Source organism: Myotis lucifugus, unplaced genomic scaffold (assembly GCF_000147115.1).
Source record: "Myotis lucifugus unplaced genomic scaffold, Myoluc2.0 scaffold_347, whole genome shotgun sequence".
In the NCBI taxonomy this organism is placed as follows: domain Eukaryota; kingdom Metazoa; phylum Chordata; class Mammalia; order Chiroptera; family Vespertilionidae; genus Myotis; species Myotis lucifugus.
In genome coordinates this window covers 635,548-650,974 of record NW_005871395.1, presented here as the reverse complement: position 1 = coordinate 650,974, position 15,427 = coordinate 635,548, and the positions used below count along the sequence as shown (strand labels likewise).

The window sequence follows — 15,427 nt, the reverse complement described above, 5'->3', positions numbered from 1 at the left end:
AGGATGAGAGCACAATACACAACTAATACATGGCGATCACAATGAAAATCTCACCATAGACGCACCTTCGGAAGATATGCAGATACGGACACGCATAGCCGTAATTCACCAACCATTACAAGGAAAAACTAACATAATACCACCACCCCCCTTCATTCAACCCATTAAACTCGAAAAAACAAAGACACAGGCCCGAAAGAAAAAGACCAAGACCAAGAAAGACAAAACCAAAGGAAAGTGAATTCTTGAACCCCCGCCCCCCCAATTATCGGGGCTTCCTCCCGCGCCTCCTCTCGGTGGCACGTCCTGACCGGGCACCGGGTTCGGGCACCCCGCGGCCCGGCCGCATGGCCTCCGGGCGGCCTGGTCGAGGCGCTCTCCGCGAACCTGTGGAGGGAAGGGAGCCCGGCCCGGGTCTCAGCAGCCCCCCTGCCTGCTGGAGAGGGTGCAGGAGGAGGACCAGAGCCGCCGTCCCCAGCTCCCCGACTCCGGAGGAGGCACCACCGGCGCCCCTAGTCGGGGCCTCCCCGCGGGGCTGGTGGGTCGCTGTGTCGCTCCTCCCTACCTGCCTCCGAGCGCCTTCCCTTGCCGCCCGCGTCTGCGCGTAGGCCGCCGGGGAGCTGAATGCATGTGCGGCGTGCTGGGCCCTTTGCTCGAGGAGGGCCTGGGGCTCCCCCCGGTTCGTCGGCTTCCTGAGCCTTCGCTTGCGGTGCAGGCAGACCGCCGTGGACGCAGCCGGTTTCTCTTACTGCACCACTTCCCCCTGGACCCCAGGTCCCCGCTCCAGTGCGGGTGCCTTCTGGCGTGGGCGCCACCATAGCGACAGGAAAGGTCCTGAGCCAGCGCTGTTGGCGATTCTGGGCTGCTGTGTTCAGAGCCACATGTCTGTCTGGCTTTATCAGCAGGATGCATCACCTTAGCGCTATTGTGGGAAGCACAAAAGTTGGGCACAGCTTTAGGAGAAACGCCCGGTAGAGGGCTTCTGCAGGCGAGGCTCGGTCTAAAGAAGTTTCCTCCTGAACTAACATTGAATAATTGCAAAGGGTCTTGGAAATGGTTAGGCGGTTTGTGTTCAGAAGAAAAAAAAAAGTGCTCTATTTTCTTGGCACTTTTCCATTTTCTTGATGTTATGTGGAGTTGTGTACCATCTAATTCTTTCTGAGCTGGTAAAACGCATTTCAAGGCTTTTCCCAGGTTGCCCTGCTGAATGACAGTACCAGACAGGGGTGTATGTTATTGGTGGCCGCCTAATGTTTGAGAGCAGCACATAATGACTTCTGTCAATAGAGCTAACGTGGTAGGTGACCTCACCTCTTGCTCCATTTCTATCAGCAGTCTTATGAAATTTTTTATTTTGTAAAGTGCTTGGTAACCAACGCATTTAAATGTGAGTTATCCATGTATGGATTATTGGAAAACCAGTTTTTAATCCCAGATTGGTTTAATGGAAACAGCAAGGAGCTAACCTGGTTCTAATATGCAGTGGGATTTTAAATGTTACTCATTTTCTTTTTGTATCTTAGTTTTGTTATTCTCTGTGGAGCTGATATGAATATGTTATAAAACATTTTTTGCTGATGTAAGGAGGTGGTGATTTTGTTATTTTCCGTATTAGAAGTCCTCTGTCCTGGTCTTCAAACACGGAAATTCATCTTTATATTAGCCTGAATCAGTCTATAATTTGGGAGGTATATAGATATAGATGATTGTGTACTTTATTTTAATACATTATTTATTACTTTGGATTATCTACTTAGCCTTATTCTAAAGCTGAATTATATGTACTTTGATTATCCTTTACTCCTCCATTTACTACTATAACCTACTTCTGTACAGATAATCTCCAGTTATTTTGCTGATATTTAATCCTGTGCAACTTTGACTCCTGAAACTGATCCTGTTTACTTGTAGTGTCAAAGGTGCTTTATTTTTTTGTCTTCAATTAATACCCTTTCTTTTTTTTTAAATATATTTTATTGATTTTTCACAGAGGAAGGGAGAGAGATAGAGAGTTAGAAACATCGATGAGAGAGAAACATGGATCAGCTGCCTCCTGCACACCCCTACTGGGGATGTGCCCGCAACCAAGGTACATGCCCTTGACCGGAATCGAACCTGGGACCTTTCAGTCCGAAGGAGGATGCTCTATCCACTGAGCCAAACCGGTTCCGGCAAATACCCTTTCTTGATAATTTTACCTTTTATTTTCTAACCTCCTCTTAAGTAGCTGAAATGTCTAATTAATTAACTTGGTTAGAGTACAAGCCCCACCTGACTCAGGTAACTTGACTCTGTTCCATGACTCCTGATTCCAGTCATTTCGCCAAGGCAAGCTGTTAGTTACCAGGAGATAATCAGGGAGAAGGTCTGAGGAAGAAGCATGCCATAGAGTTTGGTCAGAGTCAGATCTGGTTTGAATTTTGATTTTGCCACTTTTTAGCAATTTGACCTTTGTAACTAAGTTAAGAAATAGTCTTACATGCTCTTATGTCTGGTAGCTCAGTCATAATGAAAATTGATAAGGACCAAGCATTTAAATGAAAAAAAAATTAGAAACTTTTGAAAGTACAACAGTAATAGCATCCTGGTAATTTAGTCATGGTGTGATACAGGTGGAAGTGCTTTTCGGTCCCCTGACTTTGTAGATCTTGAAGCTAGAACTTACGTACTAGTACATGAAATAATACGCCCAGGGAGCTGGAGCTGGTTGTAGCAGGGTCAAAACTGGAATCCAGGGCTCCTGCTTGAGCTTCTTAGGGTGTTTCCTTTGGGTTCATATACTGTGTTGAAAGATTTTACTTTGAGGATTTTTAGTTGTCTTATTTGAAGAAATCCTCCTTCATTTCACTTTTTTCAGACTCTACTCTTATTAACATTAACTTGTTGGTGATAATCTGTATTTTACTTTGCATATAAGGAAATTGAGATTTGTAAATTACTCCCCTATAAAATTGTAAAGTTAGGATTCCAACCGGAGTTGACATACCCCAAAGTACACTGCTGTCACCAAGAGACAGTTGTTTCAGTGTGCCGGAGGACAAATAAGGTGGAGGCTGAGAGAACAGAGGCTCTGAATAAGGGGCCTCTGGATGCCTTAGGTACCCTTCCATGGCCCACTGGTGAAGGCTCTGAAAGGGCAGAATGCTCTATCTCCCTTTGAGCATTCTGTTTTCAATGTGTATACCAATAGCTGGGCCTTTATCTGTTTGTCATGAGGTTTTATAATTTAAGTTACACTGCTTGTGAAATTATTTCATGAAACATAATTCCTGAGTGGATTTTATATGTAATAATTTTATTACTTAGGAATTTAATCTGGACAGTAATTTTTACTTTATTTGCAGTGAAGAACTTTGTGAGTTTAGTATAAATTTGGTAGCTAGAGAAGTGCTTTTGCTTATTCTAGTACTTAACTGCTCTATGGAGGCAGAGGGGAGATGGTTTTATTTAATTTTCCAAAAATGTAATTGTTACATTAAAATTTTAGAAGAGAAAAATACTTTAAAATTTCCAACATTTTTATCCAGTATTGAGTAGAGTACATAAACTTAAACCAATTTTTAAAAATGCAATGGTATTGCCCTGGCTGGTGTGGCTTAGTTGGGATAAACATTGTCCTGTGCATCAAAAGGTCGCCGGTTGAATTCCCAGTCAGGGCACATACCCGGTTGCAGGTTCGGTTCCTGGATTGGGGTACATGCTGGAGGCAACCAATCAATGTTTCTCCCTCTCCTTCCTTTCTAAAATCAATTTTAAAAATTTGTTTTTAATTAAACAGTATTGGGTACTTTTTACACTGAACAGTGTACCTTGGAAATTGGGAAATTGGTTCTGTATCAGTTCCATATAGTGCAGTCTTACTTTTTTTTTTTAAGGTCTGTTTTTGTTGTTATTCTCAATAAGTCTTAGAATTGGCTCTATACTAAGACAGAGTAGCTTTATCTGGTATTCCATTAAATGGATAATTTATTTAGTTCCTATTAATGAACGTGTACTATTGAAGACAAAAATTGAAACATTGGGTATACTTTTCCAAGTTAACATTATCATGAACATTTTTCATAGCATTTAGTATATTCTACATTTGAAATACTATACTATAGGCTGTTTCCAGTTTTATACAGCCAAGATGAATAATCTTTTAGGTAAACATTAGTCACTCACATCAGTGATTATTTTCTTAGGATAAATTCTTAGTCATAATGACAATAGTTCATATTGTCAAGAGTTTTCTTCAGAAGAGTTAAGTAGTTTAACTCCTATTTATTAAACAGTTTTGAACACCGATAATGTGATACATTAATAAAAGAAAAACATCGCATTCTGGGGAGCTGTACTTAAATGAGGGAGACAGAATAAGCAATGGACGTAAGTTAATTACATAGTATGTTAGATGATAAGATGGAAAATGGGGGGATTGAGAAATGGGGATAGGGATGCAGTTTTAAATAGGGTGAGGCCACATTGAAAAGGAAGCACTTGAAGTAGTAATTAAGGACTGTGCTAAGCAGAGTATCAGGGGTGGGACTATTCTTGTATCTCCTGCTTAGCCACCAAAACTGGGCACTATTCATTGAAAAAGCCTCTCAAATCTGGTAATCTATAAATGAATTTTGTTTATATTTGTTACCAGCAAAGTGACCATTTGGAGATATATTTATTGACCTGCTCCTATCTTTTGCCCATTTTTTATATTAGAGTGTTGGTTATTTTCTTGGTATTAAGATTTGTTTATTTAGAATATATCTTTTGTCATGTGGCAGATTTGTATTTCAGCTTGTTAGCTTTTCAGATTTCATTTATAGTGTGTTTTTGACATAAATTGATTTTTTTTTAAATGTAGCTAATCTGTCTTTTCCTTTACCTTTGAAGTTTTCAACAGCAGCTATCATATCCTTTAAAACTTGCATATTTAATTGTGTGATTACATTAGAGTGGTACTTGGCAAAATTGTATTTCTAGATTTGCCCTTGTCAGAAATACTTGTTCCTCAGTAAGTTTATATGTTAGTAAATTTTGTTTACATTACTGTTTCTACTACAGTGAGGCCCGAAGGCTGCCGTATTATCATGTTCCTTTAGATTTCTTGAAATGAGCAACTTGTTTCATGCTTAGGAACTCCTTTATTAAAAATGAAGAAAAGCCCAGCCAGTGTGGCTCAATGGTTGAGCATCAGTCCATGAACCAGGAGATCAGGGTTCGACCCTGTCAGGGCACATGCCCAGGTTGCAGGCTCGATCCCCAGTAGAAGGCAGCTGATCAATGATTCTTTCCCATCATTGATGTTTCTTTCTCCCTCCCTCCCTCTCTCTGAAATCAATAAAAATATATATTTTTTAAGATGAAAAAAAGACAGATTGGTCAAGTAAAATCAGTTTTTATTATTTTTTTTAGACTGGGTGGAATAACTGCAGCAATTCTGCCCGCCCCCCGCCCCCCAAGTACAATGCAAATAATTATTTAACTAAGGAGAAATCAGTATCTAAATACAGGATGGGGCAAAAGTAGATTTACAGTTGTCCATATGAAAAATATAATAATCTTATATATATATATAAAAGCCTAATATGCAAAGTGTCCCCTTGGGAGTTCTGTCGCTCGCTATGATGTGCGCTGACCACCAGGGGGCGGTGCGGAATGAAGAAAGGCCCTGGCCGGCAGCTGGAAGGCCCCGATCAGCACTGATCGCTGGCCAGTCCTAGGGACTCTACCCATGCATGAATTTTGTGCACCGGGCCTCTAGTAAATAATAGAAGAAACTTTCATGTACTCACAACTGTAAACCTACTTTTGCCCCACCCTATATATTTATAGCCTTACAGTTTTTTACTGAATTAAGGTGCAGTTTTAAAATACACCATTTTATGTACCACTAAGAAAAAACACTATCAATTAAACTGATACACCATTTGCTATAAAATGTGTCTCAAGCCCAGCTGGCATGGTTCAGTGGTTGGGCGTCAACCTATGAACCAGGAGGTCACAGTTCGATTCCCAGTCAGGGCACATGCCCAGGTTGTTGTCTTGACCCCTAGTAGCAGGTGTGCAAGAGGCAGCTGATCAATGATTCTTCCTCATCATTGATGTTTCTATCTTCTCTCTCTCCCTTTCCCTTCCTCTCTGAAATCAATAAAAATATTTTTTAAATGTCTTGATTTCAGATATGCAATGGTGGGAGACATATCCATGTCTGATTTTGTGAAAGGCAATAATTCCAAAGATATGTAGAATTGATAGAATTATTGTCTTTATTTTATTTTTATTTTTAAATATATTTTTATTGATTTCAGAGAGGAAGGGAGAGGGAGAGAGAGATAGAAACATCAATGATGAGAGAATCATTGATTGGCTGTCTCCTGCACGCCCTCTGCTGGGGATCAAGCCCGCAACCGGGGCATGTGCCATTGACCAGAATCAAACCTGGGACCTTTCAGTCTGCAGACGGACACTCTATCCACTGAACCAAACCATGAGCTAGGGCAAATTATTGTCTTTTTTAAAACTTAATGTGGAAAATATATACAAAATGAGAGAAAATGGCAAAATAAACTTGTGTATTCATCTCAACTTCAGCAGTTATCAACTATGGCTAATGTAGTTTTATCTACAGTAAATCTCTGCTTCCCTCCATCTTATTTTAAAGCAAACCTTAGACATCATATTTTGTAAGAAATGGACTCTTAATTTTTTAAAGTATAACTACAGTATTATTATCACACCTAAAATAATTTAAGCCCTGCTGGTCTGGTTCAGTGGTTGAGCAGAGGTCATTGCTTTGATTCCCGGTCAGGGCACATGCCCCAGTTGCAGGATCAATCCCCAGAAGGAGACATGCAGGAGGCAGCCAATCGATGATGTTTCTATCTCTTTATCCCTCTCCTTCCTCTCTCTCTAAAAATCAGTAAAAACATATTTTTTAAGACAAGTCCTTAATAGCAAATATCCAAACTGTTCAGATTTTCCTGCTAATTTTAAGTTTGTTTGAATGAGGATTCCTAAGGTCTTTATATTGCTATTGTTGGAAAAGTCTCTCTAGTCTTTTAATATATAGACTCTTTATGGTTTTCATTTTTGCTAGACTGCTTCATAGGTGATGGTGTATGCATTTTTTAAAAAATATATTTTATTAATTTTTTTACAGAGAGGAAGGGAGAGGGATAGAGAGTTAGAAACATCAATGAGAGAGAAACATCAATCAGCTGCCTCCTGCATGCTCCCTACTGGGGTTGTGCCCACAACCAAGGTACATGCCCTTGACCGGAATTGAACCTGGGACCCTTGAGTCTGCAGGCCAATGCTCTATCCACTGAGCCAAACCGGCTAGGGCTGGTGTATGCTTTTTTACCAGGCAACACCTACTGTCTGATGGACTCTTTGTGATGTTAGTGGCCATTGATCATTTCCTCGATCCATTATTTTATTTAGGGTTGCAAAATGACCATCTATTATTCTTGACTTTATTAACTAACTAGAGGCCCAGTGCATGAAATTCATGCACGGTGTAGTCCCTAGGCCTGGCCAGAGATCGAAGCGCAAGTGTCTGGCATGGAAGGGCAGGTCCCAGCTGACCTCTGGGCCCTGGGCTCCCAGGCTCCTGCACGCCCCCCTCGGCTGAGTCATTGGGCCCCTGCTGGGCTCCCTCAGCTCCTGGGAGCCCACCGCTCGTCGCCATCTGCCAGGCGATTGGGCCCTGCTTGCACCCACCTTGGCCTGGCACCGCCCACTCACCTGCTTCACCATTCCGCCACGGTCCCGCTTTTGTCAGGGCCCATTGGGACCAGCAGTGCCTCCACTGCCACCCGCTGCCAGTGCTGCGTCGCTGACGCCCGCCGTGTTCCATGCCTCCCTTGGTGGTCAGCGCATTTCATTGCGAGGGGTCAAAGGGACAATTTGCATGTTAGGCTTTTATTATATAGGATATTTCTCTAAAGAGAAACTTCACCTCATCTCTTTGGTTACCTAGAAAGATGCTTCATATGTTTGAGAGACAGGAGAAATACTTGGTACTTTCCAGTTTTCAAAATAAATTGGATTCCTAGTATCCTCCAAAATGACCAATAAAGCTTTATTTGAGTATAAACTCGTATTTGTGGTTCAATCAATTATAGTTGGTACCCCTAGCCAGTTTGGCTCAGTGGATAGAGTGTCAGCCTGGGACCAAAGAGTTCTCAGTTCGATTCCAGTCAAGGGGCGTGTACCTCAGTTGTAGGCTCCTCTCACATCGATATTTCTCTCTGTCTTTCCCTCTCTCTTCCACTTTCTAAAAATCAATGGAAAAATATCCTCGGGTGAGGATTAAAAAAAAATTATACTTGGTATTTTGTGTATAGCTTTATGGAGCTATAACTTAACACACATAAAATTCACCTGTTTAAAATGTACAGTTTAGGTTTTTGTGTGTGTGTTCACAGAGTTGTGCAACCATCACCAAGATTTAATAAGTTTCAACCATTTTCATCACCCCCAACAGAAACCCTGCATCCTTTAGTCACTCATCATTACCTCCAGTGCTATCCCACCTCTAACCCTAGCCAACCATTAATCTGTGATTTGTCTCAATGGATTTTCCTAGTCTGGGCATTTCATATAACTGGAATCATATAATATGTACTCTTTTGTGACTGTCTTCTTTTACTTTGCATAATATTTTCAATATTCATGCATTTTGTAGCATGTGTAGTTATTTTTATTGATTGTTCCATCTTTGACCAATGGAATCCCTACATGATGTTCCCCTGAGTTCATTTGACTTAATTTAAGGCATCTCTGATAGCTTTTTGTATCTGGTATGACAGTTTATCCAGACTTATTTTGTACCAGGAAATAGCCTTTTCTCTTAGAAGCCTTTTAATGGGAAACAGCATTTGGAAATCACAATCTGGGCACTTAAGATGCTTATGCCTATTGAGTTAGTCAGTGTTTCTAGGCCTTTTCCTGTTATTAGAGGTAGAAAATAAGTTGTGTTTTTCCTTTTTTTTTTTTAAATATATTTTTTATTGATTTTTTTACAGAGAGGAAGGGAGAGAGATAGATAGTTAGAAACATCGATGAGAGAGAAACATCGATCAGCTGCCTCCTGCACATCTCCTACTGGGGATGTGCCCGCAACCCAGGTACTTGCCCTTGACCGGAATCGAACCTGGGACCTTTCAGTCCGCAGGCCGACGCTCTATCCACTGAGCCAAACCGGTTTCGGCCTTTTTTTTTTTTTTTTAAATCATGAATTCATGTTATGCTTGAAAATCAAGTGACCTGGGGACTTTTCTTAACTTTGATTTTACTTCTCTATCCCCTTTTGCCTAGACTAGAAACCCTAGTTCTCAACAGCATCAGCATTATTACTCGTTTTCTTTTTCCCACAGTATAGATACCAATTAGTCTCAGAATGATAATGCCAACACTACCACCAACAATAGATTACTGAAGAAAGTTAATGATTTTTGTTGTTGTTGTTGTTAGGGTATATTTCACTATGGCTGTAGAGTAAAATTACGGAGTTTTAAAATTACGTAGGCTAGTTTCTTGCTGAGTGTTTATGTTACCCTCTAGTTACACAGATCGTTTATTTCATTTTATATTTTTGGCCTTCCAAAAGATTCCTAATCTTGCAGAATTTGGGTTATCTGTGTTTAAAATTAATAATGTATGTAATTTGTGATAGTGTTGGTTTATTTTTAGAATGTGGCTTATGAAGCATACTATGAGTAAGCCAAAAGGGAATGGTGATTATTAGAATGTGTTCAGTGGGACTCCTCCGTTATATCTAAAGAAAAGACTTCTTAGCTCTTACTGGTTGTCCAGTGGGAAGATGAGCCCGGAGTTACCAGGTTATCGTATTTTTTGAGAGATTCTCCAAATTGTTCAGTGTTCACAACTATTTTAACTTTTTTTTTATATATATATATACATTATAAACAAGAGTTTAGGAGCAAGATTTGGCTTACAGTCTGCATCTGCACTCTGTAATTTCTGCCATAGAGTCTTCATAGGCATTAACGGGCTTAATACTGTCTCAAGCACCCTCTCTTAAAATGATAGTAAGCACAGATGTAGAAGAGCCCTGTGATTCTGTGTGCCTCTTATGAAACAATTAGCTTTGGGAATTTGAAAAGGACCACAAGATCAGTCATGAAGACCAGGGTATCAAGTTTTTCAACTACTTTAACATGAAATTTCAGAAAGTTATCAGAAACCACAAAATAAGTTAAATATACTTTGTTCATTTTCAGAGAAGCATAGTAGTAGCACTGGACACCAAAGTCAGTTGGCAGGAGCTTATGATAAATCATGTTGATTGTACCAGTGCATGCCTTTAGTTGTAGAGATGAAGATATAAGGCCAGGTGCTATTGGGTTATTTATTTATTTAGGGCAGACAGGCAGACAGACATCGTTTTGTTGAATGCACTTATGTATGCATTCGTTTGTTGCTTCTTTTATGTGCCCTGACTGGAGAGTAAACCTGCAACCTTGGCATTTTGGGACCAATGCTCTAACCAAATTGAGCAACCTGACCAAAGCTGCTATTGAATACTAACATTTTGGGTGGCATAGTGCCTTGGACAATATTGATAGGTATTCTAGGATAGCTTATTTAAGGAATTTGAGAACATTTAATATATATTTTAACTACTATAGAAGAACTGTCACCATTAGTGGTAAACAAACATCAATGACATAAAGTTTGGAGTTGTGCAATGAGTCATGTAGGTTATCTGTATATATTATTTACTTTACTCAAATTCTAAATTCTTTGTTTTGAGTGACACTAGGCATTTTTAAAAAGGCTCCCAGTCCTTGTGAACTTTTGTTTCCTGAAATACTAGGGTAGGCTTGTTTTGTAATTGATTTAAAAATGTAATTTATGGGCACTCATATCCTCTCATTCACTTTGCTCTTAATCCCCTTGCTGCTCTTCAGCCTGTGCATGTTCTTGAATGTCCTTTCAACAAAGCAGTTTGATCAAAGATGTCAGGATCTGTCTACACACGAGCTTGCCCCCTTGATATTCTAGTACTCGTTTTAATTGATTTTTTATTTTTTTAAATATGTTTTTTATTGATTTCAAAGAGAAGGAAGGGAGAGTTAGAAACATCAATGATGAGAGAGAATCATTGATTGGCTGCCTCCTGCACACCCCCTACTGGGGATCAAGCCCACAACCCAGGCATGTGCCCTTAAGTGGAATCAAACACGGGACCCTTCAAGAGTCTGTAGGCCAACGCTCTATCCACTGAGCTAAACCAGCTAGGGCTTTATTGATTTTTTTAGAGAGAGGAAGGAAGAGGGAGAGAAAAACATTGATGTAGAGAGAAACATCAATCCGCTAACTCCTGCATGCTCCTGTGCGTGTCTTAATCTGTGTCCAAATTTCCCCTTTTCATTGGGACACTAGTCATATGGATTAGGGCTCATCCTAATGAACTCAACTTAACTACTTCTATAAAGATCCTATCTTCAAATCACCTTCTGAGTTACTGGAGATTAGGACTTCAATATATCTGGGGGTGGGGGGGGCCCATTTAATGCATTACACAGTCCCTAGAAGATAGTTCTCTGCATTGGGAGATCCTACAGTTCTTCATTCCTCAAGGCAGAAAGAAATGGAAGACTAAGTTTACATATAAATAAACTGATTTCTAAAAATAAGTTAAATGAACAAAGATTTGCTTGTTCCTTTTCCCTTTTTCCTACACGCAATGCTCAAATTTATATATCAGGCACTGTACTAAGCGTAGGATAAGCATAACCTGTATAGTCCCTATGAGGTAGATACTATTCCTGTCCTCATTTTACACACTGGGCAACTGAGGCACAAAGAGCTTCTTGAATTAGCAGTTTACTTAAAATCTGCTAATTTTTGCTAATTGGAACCCTGGTAAGCTGTCAATCAAACCTAAGTCTCCTGACACCAGAGACCTTGGCTAAAGTGTCTCCTGGATCTTTGCTTTCTAGTCCTGCTACATTTTACCACCCCCTTGCTAAAGGAATTTTTCTAAAGCACTGCTTTTGTAGGGTCACTCTGCTGCTTAAATCTCTTGAAGACTTCCTTCCACATAAAATACTAAAATGCTTGACATTTAAAGCTCTTCAGTCTAGTTCCATAGGGTTACTGGTGGTGGGTGGGGACATAGTGGACTTCAATTGAAGAATGACATGTAATAGTGAAAGATGAAAGAGAAGATACATGCCTTGTATGTATCCTTCTTGAGCAAATTAAAGTCTGGAAATGTGGGGAGAAAGACAATAAAATGTCAAGTGCTGAAGACATATAAAGCAAGGTGAAGGGGGTTAAGTATGGCATGCAGCCAACGGCTCTTTTATATAGCAGGATCAGGGAAGTTCTCTGGAAAGTTAACACTAACACAGACCTAAAGAGAGAAGGTCAGAGATAGGTTTGGGTGGCAATGAAAAGTCAGATCATAAGGCCTTGTAGGCCATTGTGAAAACATTTATTTTGAATGTAGTGGTTGCCTAAATTGGGTGCTTTATTAAAGATCATCAGTTTTTGTTTGTTTCTTTTTAAGTATAATTGAGTCTGAAATGCTTCCTGTGGAAACCTAGGCTGCTGAGATTAGGGAATCACAAACTGCCATCTAGTGGCTCTTTATCATAAATGTGGGTTAGCCTTCCAGAAAATAAGCAGGCTCTACAGAAGTTTGTGTTGCCAGCTTAGTCATATAAATGGATGCCTAGAAAAAAACTTCATTTATGAACTATTTGAAAGTAAGTTATAGACATTGTGCCTCTTTACCTCTAAATACTTTGCATATTCCCTTAGAACAAGGACATTCATTTATATGACTACTAGAGGCCCAGAGATCAGGTTGAAACCAGCAGTCTCACATCCCCTGAGGGGTCCCAGAGTGCGCGAGGGCACTCTGCAAAGTTGCTGTCACTCAGCAGCTCCTGCCCCCTGGTGGTCATTGCATGTCATAGCTACCAGCCGGCCGTCTGGTCCCTTAGGCTTTTATATATAGAGATCAAATATAATTATCAAAATAGGAAATGGATTTTCTCTACATCTGCTCTGCTGTATGGCTCCATTCCAAGACCTTTCATTATGAAGAGCTGTTAGTTTGCTGTGTGCCAGATTTCAAGAACTCTCAGTAAGCAAGGAAAATCTTAATACCTTGTTTTTGGGTTAATCCAGGGAGTTTTAATTATTAAAAACAGAAGGAAGGGAATTTAGTAGTCCCCCCTTATTTGCAGTTTTGTTTTCTGCGGTTTCAGTCACCTGCAATAAACCAGGGTCTGAAAATATTAAATGAACTTCCAAAAATAAATGATTCATAAGTTTTAAATTGGGTGCTATTTTGAGAGAAATCTCACACCATCCCTCTCCATCCAACCCAGGACATGAATCATCCCTTTGTCCAGTGTATCCACACCATTTATGCTACCTGTCCACTTAGTAGCCATCTTGATTTTGAGATTGACTATTGTGGTATCACAGTGCTTGTGTTCAAGTTATCCTTGTTTTACTTATAACTTTTATTATAGTATATTGTTATACTTGTTCTATTTCATTATTAGTTATTATTGCTAATCTCACAATGCCTAATTGATAAATTAAACTTTATCATAGGTATTTATGTATAGAGGGAAAACATAGCATATAGGGTTCAGTACTATCCATGGTTTCAGGCATCCACTGGGGTTCTTAGAACATATCCCCTGCCGAAACCGGTTTGGCTCAGTGGATAGAGCGTCAGCCTGCGGACTGAAAGGCCCCAGGTTCGATTCCGGTCAAGGGCATGTACCTGGGTTGCGGGCACATCCCCGGTGGGGGGTGTGCAGGAGGCAGCTGATCGATGTTTCTCTCTCATCGATGTTTCTGACTCTCTATCTCTCTCCCTTCCTCTCTGTAAAAAATCAATAAAATATATTTAAAAAAAAAAAAAAGAACATATCCCCATGGATAAAAGGGAGACTACTATACCTTGTTTTTATTTATTATTACTATTACTTTTTAAATATATTTTTATTGATTTCAGAGAGGAAGGGAAAGGGAGAGGGAGAGAGATAGAAACATCAGTGATAAGAGAGAATCATTGATTGGCTGCGTCCTACATGCTCCCTACTGGGGATCGAGCCCACAACCCGGGCATATGCCCTTGACTGGAATTGAACCCAGGACCCTTCAGTCTGCAGGCTGACACTATCCACTGAGTCAAACTGGCTGGGGCTACCTTATTTTTAAATAGACTCTATTGAGTTGTCATTTACAAACAATATAATGAATTCATTTTTAAGAGTGCAGTTTAGTATATTTTGGCAAATGGATGCATCCATGTAACCAGCACTCCAGTCAAGGCTGGAACATTCTCATCACTGCAGGAACTTCCAAGGTCTCACCCTCCCCATCCTGGCCCTAGGCAACCACCAGTCTTTCTGTCTGTGATTAGTGGCTGGTCAATAATTTCATATAAATGGGATTGTACTGTATGTACTCTTCAGTGTCCAGCTTCTTCAGGTCAGCATAATGGTTTTAAGATTTGTTTGTGTTGGTCACATGTATTAGTTTTTTATTCCTTTTTAATGTTGAATATGAATCTATTGCAAAAATATACCTGTTTGTTAATGTCTTCTCCATTGGTGGACGTCTGTGTTTTTTCTCTTTGGGCCCATTAGGAGTAAAGTTCTATGAATTCTTATATAAATCTATGAGTGGACACATCTTTTATTTCTTTAGGATTAGAATTGCTAGAATGTGGTTGAGGTCAGTTTAATCCTATATAATAAAACCCCAGCGGCCATAATGCCCAGAACGACAGCTCGCCCAATTGCTCCGAGGTGCATTGACCCCCTTTTGGTCCTTCTTCTCCTCCCGCAGCCCCCCCCCCCCCCCCCCCGCCCCACAGGCTCCGATTGCCAGATGGCAAATGGGGAACCAGGGTGGGTGGCAGCGGGGCAGGACTGGGGACTAGTGAGCGGGTGGAACGGCCGACCTCTTGGTCCCTCCCCCTGGCCCACAGGCTCCGATCACCGGATGACAAATGGGGAACCATGGGGAACCGGGGTGGCTGGCGGTGGGGTGGGATAGGGATTGGCTAGGGAAACCGGGGTGGGTGGTGGTGGCGGGGTGGAATGGGGACTGCTGAGGGGAACCGGGTGGGTGGTGGTGGTGGGACTGGGGACTGGCGAACAGGCGGAAGATGGCCCTGATCGCAGGCTAGGCCTAGGGACCTTACCCACGCACGATTTCGTGCACTGGGCCTCTAGTTTTATATAAAATGCCAAATTTCCCCAAAATGACTGTACCATTTAACATTATCACCAACAGTGTATGAAAATTTCAATTATTTCACATTTTTTAATTGAATTTGTTGGAGTGACACTGGTTAACAAAATTATATAGGTTTCAGGTGCACAATTCTACAACACATCATTTATACACTGATTGTGTTTTTACCATCCCAAGTCAT

General features: G+C 40.7%; 1 protein-coding gene across 1 annotated transcript in view; it reads left to right on the top strand.

Moving 5' to 3' along the window:
* The first annotated feature begins 520 nt into the window (after positions 1–520).
* The window catches only part of SRPK1 (SRSF protein kinase 1), an 80,194-nt gene continuing 65,287 nt past the window's right edge, over positions 521–15,427 (top strand). Inside the window, exon 1 of the mRNA XM_023764788.1 lies at positions 521–538. The gene's annotated coding sequence lies outside the window, so the exon portion shown is untranslated. The remainder of the gene's footprint in view (positions 539–15,427) is intronic.